Consider the following 12,093-nt stretch of genomic DNA (forward strand, 5'->3'; position numbering starts at 1 on the left):
GTGTCATTTCGTATTTTTCTAAACTTACTCCCATAGGAAATGTATACGGTATAGAGTGAGACATATAGGCTATACTGACAAGAGTTCAGGACTTTTCTATGTTTTTTGTTTTTTGTTCTTTTCTTTTTTGCCCTGCATGGCACACACAAAATGGCCAGAAGATCACAGTGACAGGAGCACCCATAGCTCTGCCCATTTGGGCCCAATTTAATGGGACGTGCCATTGTTGGGCCACTGACACGATCCTGTCTCAGTTTCTCTGGGGATGTTTTTTTTTGTGTTCGTTTGTTTGCTTCGTAGTTTATCGTATGGATAAGAACCTGCTCCAATAATCACCAAGGATTGTAACTCTATACTGTAGGATATAGTCTCTGGGGCCATTTTTGCTAAGCTGCAAGTAAAGCTATGCATACTTTGACGATTTTCATTTATATATAAGATATATCTCAACGACTGTATAAAGACCAATGTGGCACAGTCTGGCTCGCGAGATTATAGATCGTGATTTCCTGAATGGTCCGACTGGCAGACTCTGTTAAGCCCAAACCACTGGGACAAAACAGTTTTTAAGGGAGACCACACCAATACAACTCATTGAGTTGCAATGAGTGTTGTGATCTACCTTAAAGGGATTGTGACATTAAAAAAAAGGTTTTGGAATTGTTCTTTTTTTTTTTTTTGGTTTTCTAATCTCAATTGCACCCAAAAAACATGAACTTTTAACATTCAGTAGATTTTCTGTGATCTGGGGTTTTCTGGCGCAAACAGGTGCTCTGATTTGCCGGCAGTAAGTGACATCACTTACTGCAAATCCCATATATGTCAATGGGATTTGCCAGCAGATGTCACTGTTTCACTGTGTTGCCTGTTTTCATTGTAGCTCAAAAGTAGCTCCAAACCCCAAAGAAAACTTCAGACCACAGAAAATCCACTGAATGTTCAAAGTTCAGGTTTTTTGGGTGTAATTGAGGTCATAAAACCTAAAAGAAAAAAGAAAAAGAAAAATAAATGAAAATGAATGTCATAAAACCTTTAAGGAACAACAACATCCAGAACTAGCTTTGGACTGTGCAGCACTATCAGATGTCCGGAATGCTAAGCGATCATTGTTTTGTTTGAATAACTAAGTCAAATTAAGCTCTAATCAAGCCCAAAACATCGCATTTTACGCAGCGATGCATGCGCGATCACGCGCGTGCGTGCTCGACCGTGCACGTGCAGATCTCGGCCGGTTTTAGGTAGATTACATCGGCCGTTAGCCAAACAAGCTAAAAGTTGCTACATTTTGTTATAGTAAGCTCCCGATATTACAGGGGATTAAAAACCGGTTTGTCCTTGGTGTGGTTTGAGCGTTAGGTTGCTCAGACGTGGCATTGATGACCGGCTCTCCTCTCCAAAAGATGAATTATTTTCAGCTTGAAAGCGCCCAGGGCCCTCCGACGAAATGTGTAGCTCTGCACTGGGAAGAGGAGAGCTATAGCTACATGTTTAACCCATTCTGACCTGAGATCAGATTCATACGAGGTTTCCACTGGACAGTCACACACTGGTCTGATGAACCCATTCTGACCTGAGATCAGATTCTAAAAAAATGTCAGTCGTTCTTCGATTTTTCAAAAATAGCAGACCTACAAGCTTGTAGCGTGCCACTTGGTGGCGCGCTATGAGCTTGTAGATCTGCTATTTTTCAATAGCTAAAGCACGACATGATGCTAACACCAAAAGGGGTTCCCGTTCAGAATGGGTTAACTCATTTTTTATTAAGAAAAAAGTCTTGATCAGTCTCGATACTAGGTCTGTATCAAAAAGAGTCAGATTCGTTCTATGGCCTCTCTCTTGCTTGCAAAGCAGTCAAGAAGTGTTGACAATGAATCCCTCTGCAGGTCCATTTTCTCTCTGTCAGATTAAATTGAGCGCCCCAGATCATACAGCTATGCTTCCCGCTGCGGCGTTCCTCCGCCATGTGCCCATGCAGTCTCCTTGTTAAACTAACCCTAACACATTCTTTTGTCACATCGTCTTTGATCTGATGACTTCTGACCGGCGTAGCGTGATGAAGCATAATCACCCATTTTATTGCTCCCTACGCTATTATTCCAGTGTTAATAGCACATTAGCATGAAGAGTGACAGTCGGTGACACTCTTTTTGTTCTTCTTCGGAAAAGTGCAAAGGAGAAACAAACTAGTGCATAATGTACTGTACACTCCTATCCGGTATAGTATGTAAACAGCATATATATTATAATCTATACTGTATTAAACACAATAGATAAAGCTATTTTATTCATGTTTTATTTTATTTAGCAAATTATTTTGTACGGCTTTCTCTCCCCCATTGTCCCCCATGTCTGTGTTGTCACTGCTATCGTATCTAGACCCCGTTTAGACTGCAGTCAAATCAGATTTTATTCTCAAAGCCAATCTTTTGGCCCGACCGTTCACACTGCCGTTTACAAGTGACCAGATCCGGTCCAGGTCTGTTCAGACTGGCAGCCAAATCTAGCCTGAATCACATCTGTGCCTCATCCAGATTGGAATCTGATTTGTTTAAATAAGTCTAAACGTAAACAAGTCGCATACAAGTCACACGGAATCTGATTTAGAACAGGTTGTTGCATTCAGACCGAGACGGATCTCCTCAAATCAGTTTTGAGTCCGCTTTGAAACCACCTCTGAATGTGGCTCAACTTAAAAGTCACATTGGGGGAAAATAAATCTGATTCCATGTGACTTGTACTGTATGTCACCCGTTTGCATCAGATCAATCAATCTGGATGGGGCACAGATCTGGTTCAGGCTAGATTTGGCTGCCGGTATAAACGTGGCCTAAACTGACTCACCTCGCCAGTGAGGAGCCCCTACCAGGAGGACGATACTGTCACATCCTACTGACTCACCCCTCCAGTGAGGAGCCCCTAGCAGGAGGACTATACTGTCACATCCTACTGACTCACCTCGCCAGTGAGGAGCCCCTACCAGGAGGACTATACTGTCACATCCTACTGACTCACCCCGCCAGTGAGGAGCCCCTACCAGGAGGACTATACTGTCACATCATACTGACTCACCCCGCCAGTGAGGAGCCCCTACCTGGAGGACTATACTGTCATATCCTACTGACTCACCCCGCCAGTGAGGAGCCCCTAGCAGGAGGACGATACTGTCATATCCTACTGACTCACCTCGCCAGTGAGGAGCCCCTACCAGGAGGACGATACTGTCATATCCTACTGACTCACCCCGCCAGTGAGGAGCCCCTAGCAGGAGGACTATACTGTCACATCCTACTGACTCACCCCGCCAGTGAGGAGCCCCTAGCAGGAGGACGATACTGTCATATCCTACTGACTCACCCCGCCAGTGAGGAGCCCCTACCAGGAGGACGTAGAGCCTTCGTCCTACACTCCCCGCCCGGGGTCAAAGGTGCCACCCCAGCCAGTAGGAGTATACGTGCAATGCTTCCCTCCTCTGAACACGGGCCAATTGTGTTCTCGTAGTAGACGCTCGACAAAGCCGGGTTGCAGCACGGTGGATTCGAACCCACAACCTCCATTTTATTCATGTTTTATTTTATTCATGTTTTATTTTATTTAGCAAATTATTTTGTACGGCTTTCTCTCCCCCATTGTCCCCCATGTCTGTGTTGTCACTGCTATCGTATCTAGACCCCGTTTAGACTGCAGTCAAATCAGATTTTATTCTCAAAGCCAATCTTTTGGCCCGACCGTTCACACTGCCGTTTACAAGTGACCAGATCCGGTCCAGGTCTGTTCAGACTGGCAGCCAAATCTAGCCTGAATCACATCTGTGCCTCATCCAGATTGGAATCTGATTTGTTTAAATAAGTCTAAACGTAAACAAGTCGCATACAAGTCACACGGAATCTGATTTAGAACAGGTTGTTGCATTCAGACCGAGACGGATCTCCTCAAATCAGTTTTGAGTCCGCTTTGAAACCACCTCTGAATGTGGCTCAACTTAAAAGTCACATTGGGGGAAAATAAATCTGATTCCATATGACTTGTACTGTATGTCACCCGTTTGCATCAGATCAATCAATCTGGATGGGGCACAGATCTGGTTCAGGCTAGATTTGGCTGCCGGTATAAACGTGGCCTAAACTGACTCACCTCGCCAGTGAGGAGCCCCTACCAGGAGGACGATACTGTCACATCCTACTGACTCACCCCGCCAGTGAGGAGCCCCTAGCAGGAGGACTATACTGTCACATCCTACTGACTCACCTCGCCAGTGAGGAGCCCCTACCAGGAGGACTATACTGTCACATCCTACTGACTCACCCCGCCAGTGAGGAGCCCCTACCAGGAGGACTATACTGTCACATCATACTGACTCACCCCGCCAGTGAGGAGCCCCTACCTGGAGGACTATACTGTCATATCCTACTGACTCACCCCGCCAGTGAGGAGCCCCTAGCAGGAGGACTATACTGTCATATCCTACTGACTCACCCCGCCAGTGAGGAGCCCCTAGCAGGAGGACGATACTGTCATATCCTACTGACTCACCTCGCCAGTGAGGAGCCCCTACCAGGAGGACGTAGACTGTCATATCCTACTGACTCACCTCGCCAGTGAGGAGCCCCTACCAGGAGGACGATACTGTCATATCCTACTGACTCACCCCGCCAGTGAGGAGCCCCTAGCAGGAGGACTATACTGTCACATCCTACTGACTCACCCCGCCAGTGAGGAGCCCCTAGCAGGAGGACGATACTGTCATATCCTACTGACTCACCCCGCCAGTGAGGAGCCCCTACCAGGAGGACTATACTGTCACATCCTACTGACTCACCCCGCCAGTGAGGAGCCCCTACCAGGAGGACGTAGAGCCTTCGTCCTACACTCCCCGCCCGGGGTCAAAGGTGCCACCCCAGCCAGTAGGAGTATACGTGCAATGCTTCCCTCCTCTGAACACGGGCCAATTGTGTTCTCGTAGTAGACGCTCGACAAAGCCGGGTTGCAGCACGGTGGATTCGAACCCACAACCTCCATTTTATTCATGTTTTATTTTATTCATGTTTTATTTTATTTAGCAAATTATTTTGTACGGCTTTCTCTCCCCCATTGTCCTCCATGTCTTTGTTGTCACTGCTATCGTATCTAGACCCCGTTTAGACTGCAGTCAAATCAGATTTTATTCTCAAAGCCAATCTTTTGGCCCGACCGTTCACACTGCCGTTTACAAGTGACCAGATCCGGTCCAGGTCTGTTCAGACTGGCAGCCAAATCTAGCCTGAATCACATCTGTGCCTCATCCAGATTGGAATCTGATTTGTTTAAATAAGTCTAAACGTAAACAAGTCGCATACAAGTCACACGGAATCTGATTTAGAACAGGTTGTTGCATTCAGACCGAGACGGATCTCCTCAAATCAGTTTTGAGTCCGCTTTGAAACCACCTCTGAATGTGGCTCAACTTAAAAGTCACATTGGGGGAAAATAAATCTGATTCCATGTGACTTGTACTGTATGTCACCCGTTTGCATCAGATCAATCAATCTGGATGGGGCACAGATCTGGTTCAGGCTAGATTTGGCTGCCGGTATAAACGTGGCCTAAACTGACTCACCTCGCCAGTGAGGAGCCCCTACCAGGAGGACGATACTGTCACATCCTACTGACTCACCCCGCCAGTGAGGAGCCCCTAGCAGGAGGACTATACTGTCACATCCTACTGACTCACCTCGCCAGTGAGGAGCCCCTACCAGGAGGACTATACTGTCACATCCTACTGACTCACCCCGCCAGTGAGGAGCCCCTACCAGGAGGACTATACTGTCACATCCTACTGACTCACCCCGCCAGTGAGGAGCCCCTACCAGGAGGACTATACTGTCACATCATACTGACTCACCCCGCCAGTGAGGAGCCCCTACCTGGAGGACTATACTGTCATATCCTACTGACTCACCCCGCCAGTGAGGAGCCCCTAGCAGGAGGACGTAGACTGTCATATCCTACTGACTCACCTCGCCAGTGAGGAGCCCCTACCAGGAGGACGTAGACTGTCATATCCTACTGACTCACCTCGCCAGTGAGGAGCCCCTAGCAGGAGGACGATACTGTCATATCCTACTGACTCACCCCGCCAGTGAGGAGCCCCTACCAGGAGGACTATACTGTCACATCCTACTGACTCACCCCGCCAGTGAGGAGCCCCTACCAGGAGGACGTAGAGCCTTCGTCCTACACTCCCCGCCCGGGGTCAAAGGTGCCACCCCAGCCAGTAGGAGTATACGTGCAATGCTTCCCTCCTCTGAACACGGGCCAATTGTGTTCTCGTAGTAGACGCTCGACAAAGCCGGGTTGCAGCACGGTGGATTCGAACCCACAACCTCCATTTTGTGTCACAGTTATCAGTTATGAAAACGACATTAAAAAAAAGAAAGTTGAAATGGTTACAAGGATTCTGCCAGATAGCTGCGATATCACTTGTCATTGAATGGAAAGTGAATGTACTTTTTTTCTTTCTCCCCTTATGGGAAATTGTCAAATATAAATATTATGATCCAGTATACGTCCCCCACTGGCATGCTGGTGGGAATGGAGGAATGGACGCACTTTAAGCGTGGAGAGGCAAGGATAGAAACCGTGATGGCATTCAGAGGGAAAGCCAATCTTTGCTCCTCATTTTTCAATACTTGTCATGTAATAACCCTGAAGATTAGCTGCTGCTCTTCTCCCTCTACTCTCTGCCAAAGTCATTTATCCCATTTTTGGCGGGAGCCCCATTTGGTGTTTAATTTAAGCATTATGTTCTACTTTAGCTTTTGAAAAATAGCAGATCTACAAGCTCATAGCGCTTTTGGGTCTGCTATTTTTTTTTTTATCGTGAAAATGTGGCGCACATCTTTGGATATATATTATTTCAGAGCAAACAATTTTAACTCATATCTTTGCTTCTGGGGCGGGGGGGGGGGGGCCCTGGAACAATATATTTTTAGATGGGTCGGCGGCATATTACATATAAGAGTCCTTGACATGAAAATGTATAAGAACCACTGATATAGAGACATATAGGTTTTCCTGAAAACTGTCAGTATTTAGAAACCATTTTTTTAGAATCGTCCTCGGGACAAAATGGGTTAAATCATGGAAAGCTTTTGATGCCCAATGCTGCTGATAATAATAATAATAAAAAGGTATTCCATTTTGATCCAATGCACAGTAGCGGCTACAAATGTTCTGAGACAGGAAGAAAGCAGAAATAGTAGAGAAGCTGTTATCATGGATAGTATCCATAACCCGCAGTAATACATGTAGGTCTATCATCAGTGGCGTGCACAGACATTTAGAGGGGCAGGTGCTCAAGTGAAAAAAAGGGCACCTTGTGCAGCGCATTTTGGGGTGGGAACCCATTTTGGTGCTTTATAGCTTTTGAAAAATAGCAGATCTACAAGCTCATAGCGCGCCACCGAGTGTATAACCACTGACATAGAAACACATAGCTTTAGATTGTGGGGGCCTAAATAATATAGTAGAAGCGTTTTTATCAAGATTTGTTCAATGTCACCACATGGTCCACACACTACAAATTAGGGAAAAAATTAAAGTTTTTCTTTTTTTCTTTTTCTTTTTTAGCACATTGCCAAAAGGGTGTCTATCTGTGCACGCCACTGTCTATCATAACACCAGCGCTCCTAAGATTCATAGTTTTGGGGATATGTTTAGCATTATCCAGTGTTTAGTTTTGGGGATATGTTTAGCATTATCCAGTGTTTCCTAAGCCAACCTCTCCAGCCTATGGTTGACACTCTGGGTGTTTTGGGCCTGTTTTGAGTGGTCTCTCAGCCTCCTCTATTCCCTTCCACATCAGACCAAGGAGTGTCAATTCTCCTTGAGTGATAATGTTAACCCAACAACCGAGAAAGCATCTGTGTCATTTTAGATTGTAGTTGTTTATTATATAGCAACATGTTGTTTTTGAGTGGTGTAACCACTCCAAGGAACAGCAATAATGTCCGTGTCCGCCTATGTGTCCGCCTGTGTTAATGAGCACGAGTATGACTATTAGTACCAGCAGGGGCGCTGTTGTGCCATAAAGAGAGATAGTGCTGTACTGTTGCCTGCTAATATGAGAGAGAGAGAGAGAGAGAGAGAGAGAGAGAGGGAGAGGGGGGGAGAGGGGAGTTGCACCACTCAGTTCACACTGGTGTGATTATTTTTCTTCTGAAAACTACAAGCTTGCATGGAGTGAAAGAATTAAACTAATTTTGAATTGTTAACATTTTTACACAAATCTTCTCTTCGGGGCAGGGGGGGGTGTCCTTGGCACAGATTGTTTTCAGATGGGGGTTCCGTGGTCAAATACATATCATTTTGCATGATGCATGATTTGCATTTGCATATCCTTGCATGAAAACGTTTGAGCACCGCTGATAGGCCTATAGCAACATGGGTTTTTCAGAAGACCCACGTGCATAGCCTACTGCCGAATGTGTCATTCCAAATAAAACTGACTCCAACCCGCATGACATTAGTTTACATTAGTTTTTCTTTTAGATATTGAAGAAACAACATTGAATTGATTGTGAGGATAAAGGGGAATTGATGGCACTTTTGCAAATCATTTTAAGAAGAAGATGATGATGATGATGATAATGCTATTACCTTAACGTACCTGCCTGTCAGGATTGATACGCAGTGAGGTTATGGGATTTGCATACATTGACAAGGTAAGGTAAGGTAAGGTAAATGTTATTTATAAAGCGCCTTTCAAAACAAATGTCACATGGTGCTGTACAATAAATAAAATGAAATAAAACAAGAGCAATACATAGATCATCAATAAAACGAAAACACAATAACTAATAATACAAATATATATAGACATGCAGTTGAACGTCTCGACAGATTCTGCCCTCCTTAGGGAAAGGGGTAATTTATTCCATAGGGAAGGGGCTACAACTTCAAAAGCTCTATCGCCTTTTGTTCTCAGTCTCGTATTAGGAACTTTGAGCAGGTCTTTACCTGAAGACCTCCGTGTTCTCACATTTGATATGGGGAATAAAAGTTCAGTAATGTACATGGGAGACGGCCCGTGGAGAGCTTTAAAAGTGATTAATAAAAATTTAAAAACAATTCTGCAGTCAATTGGAAGCCAGTGTAAAGCAGCAAGCACAAGGGGTGATATGAGAACCTTCTAAAAGTGTTAGTTAACCCATTCTGACCGGGCACCCATTTTGGTGTCGGCATCATGTTATGCTTTAGCTATTTAAAAATAGCAGATCTACAAGCTCATATCGCGTGTTTATCCCAACACAAACATTAAATGCCATTGATAATGAATGGCCAGTTTCTAGTGTTTATCCCAACACAAACATTAAATGCCATTGATAATGAATGGCCAGTTTCTAGTGTTTATCCCAACACAAACATTAAATGCCATTGATAATGAATGGCCAGTTTCTAGTGTTTATCCCAACACAAACATTAAATGCCATTGATAATGAATGGCCAGTTTCTAGTGTTTATCCCAACACAAACATTAAATGCCATTGATAATGAATGGCCAGTTTCTAGTGTTTATCCCAACACAAACATTAAATGCCATTGATAATGAATGGCCAGTTTCTAGTGTTTATCCCAACACAAACATTAAATGCCATTGATAATGAATGGTCAGTTTCTAGTGTTTATCCCAACACAAACATTAAATGCCATTGATAATGAATGGTCAGTTTCTAGTGTTATCCCAACACAAACATTAAATGCCATTGATAATGAATGGTCAGTTTCTAGTGTTTATCCCAACACAAACATTAAATGCCATTGATAATGAATGGCCAGTTTCTAGTGTTTATCCCAACACAAACATTAAATGCCATTGATAATGAATGGCCAGTTTCTAGTGTTTATCCCAACACAAACATTAAATGCCATTGATAATGAATGGCCAGTTTCGAGATGAGTGTTGAAATAAAGCCACTTTTGGACTTAATTTCTTTGTAGGCATTTTGAAAAATATGTTAAAAAAACACTTTTTACTTTGTAATTTTTACTTTTATATATACATTTTACACCGGGTACTTTTTGTACTTAAGTACATTTAATTTTAGGTACTTTTATACTTTTACTTAAGTAACTTTCTTCATGGGTACTTTGTACTTTTACTTAAGTAATTTTCAAGTAGAGAATCAGTACTTCTACTTAAGTAAAACATTTTTGTACTTTTTCCAGTGGTAAAAAGCTATACATTGTGACGTAATCATTGCTATCAGGAGGAGACAGAATCCATACAGGATACAGGATAAACAATTAAGTGACATTTGAATTGATGAAACTGAGAAAATGAGAAAGACTATAATATTGGAAGCGTATACCTGCTCTGCTCAGAGCTTTGTTGCCCGTGGGTGGCAACAGGAAAATAAAGAAAGTGAGTTGTTTGTCACTTGTCAGCTAGCATGACAGGCAGCCGTGATGGTTGTTGTTGTCAGCTGCCGTGCATGTGTTTGATCACTGTCATATCTGCCCACCATCCGTCTCCCAGGTGTGGAGACTCAGCACGGCTCTCTGTGTGACTCCATTCATCATCATACTAAATACATGACTCATTAACAGGGTTAACTCAGTCTGCAATGTGTTACGCAGCACACGCACACGCAAGTTTAGCAGGCATATACAGTTAATATACGGTAATATACAGGTGTGATGGTACATCACGGGAGTTTACCGGAGTTTGTTGGAAGGTTTAACGGGAGTTTCCTGTAATATACAGAACCGTATTCCATGCTTTTTGCACAGTGACTCGTGCTACTATACCTACTTCAGTCCCCAGTCTGATTTGGAATCCCACCAACGTTCCAGGAGAGACCCTTACCATGTGTCTGAGTGGCTCCCGGGCAGGCATAGTTTTACTGAGGTTTTATAGGGTTAGGTTTAGGTATAGTTTTACTAAGGTTAGGTTTAGGTATAGTTTTACTAAGGTTAGGTTTAGGTATAGTTTTACTGAGGTTAGGTTTAGGTATAGTTTTACTGAGGTTAGGTTTAGGTATAGTTTTACTGAGGTTAAGGTTAGGTTTAGGTATAGTTTTACTAAGGTTAGGTTTAGGTATAGTTTTACTAAGGTTAGGTTTAGGTATAGTTTTACTAAGGTTAGGTTTAGGTATAGTTTTACTGAGGTTAGGTTTAGGCATAGTTTTACTAAGCTTAGGTTTAGGTATAGTTTTACTAAGGTTAGGTTTAGGTATAGTTTTACTAAGGTTAGGTTTAGGTATAGTTTTACTAAGGTTAGGTTTAGGTATAGTTTTACTAAGGTTAGGTTTAGGTATAGTTTTACTAAGGTTAGGTTTAGGTATAGTTTTACTGAGGTTAGGTTTAGGTATAGTTTTACTAAGGTTAGGTTTAGGTATAGTTTTACTGAGGTTAGGTTTAGGCATAGTTTTACTAAGCTTAGGTTTAGGTATAGTTTTACTAAGGTTAGGTTTAGGTATAGTTTTACTAAGGTTAGGTTTAGGTATAGTTTTACTGAGGTTAGGTTTAGGTATAGTTTTACTAAGCTTAGGTTTAGGTATAGTTTTACTGAGGTTAGGTTTAGGTATAGTTTTACTGAGGTTAGGTTTAGGCATAGTTTTACTAAGCTTAGGTTTAGGTATAGTTTTACTAAGGTTAGGTTTAGGTATAGTTTTACTAAGGTTAGGTTTAGGCATAGTTTTACTAAGCTTAGGTTTAGGTATAGTTTTACTAAGGTTAGGTTTAGGTATAGTTTTACTAAGGTTAGGTTTAGGTATAGTTTTACTGAGGTTAGGTTTAGGTATAGTTTTACTAAGCTTAGGTTTAGGTATAGTTTTACTGAGGTTAGGTTTAGGTATAGTTTTACTGAGGTTAGGTTTAGGCATAGTTTTACTAAGCTTAGGTTTAGGTATAGTTTTACTAAGGTTAGGTTTAGGTATAGTTTTACTAAGGTTAGGTTTAGGTATAGTTTTACTAAGGTTAGGTTTAGGTATAGTTTTACTGAGGTTAGGGTTAAGGTTAGGTTCAGGTATATTTTTACTAAGGTTAGGTTTAGGTATAGTTTTACTAAGGTTAGGTTTATGTATAGTTTTACTGAGGTTAAGGTTAAGGTTAGGT

General features: G+C 42.7%; 2 protein-coding genes across 2 annotated transcripts in view; one reads left to right on the forward strand and one right to left on the reverse strand.

Moving 5' to 3' along the window:
• Window positions 1-12,093, reverse strand: part of LOC310867339 (protein EOLA1) — a 388,860-nt gene that overhangs the window by 122,172 nt on the left and 254,595 nt on the right. The window lies entirely within an intron of this gene.
• Window positions 1-12,093, forward strand: part of LOC310866890 (limbic system-associated membrane protein-like) — a gene marked incomplete at its 5' end in the record, with an annotated part of 38,124 nt that overhangs the window by 17,343 nt on the left and 8,688 nt on the right. The window lies entirely within an intron of this gene.

Source organism: Protomyctophum parallelum (genome assembly GCF_964188405.1).
Source record: "Protomyctophum parallelum genome assembly, chromosome: 11".
Lineage (NCBI taxonomy): Eukaryota > Metazoa > Chordata > Actinopteri > Myctophiformes > Myctophidae > Protomyctophum > Protomyctophum parallelum.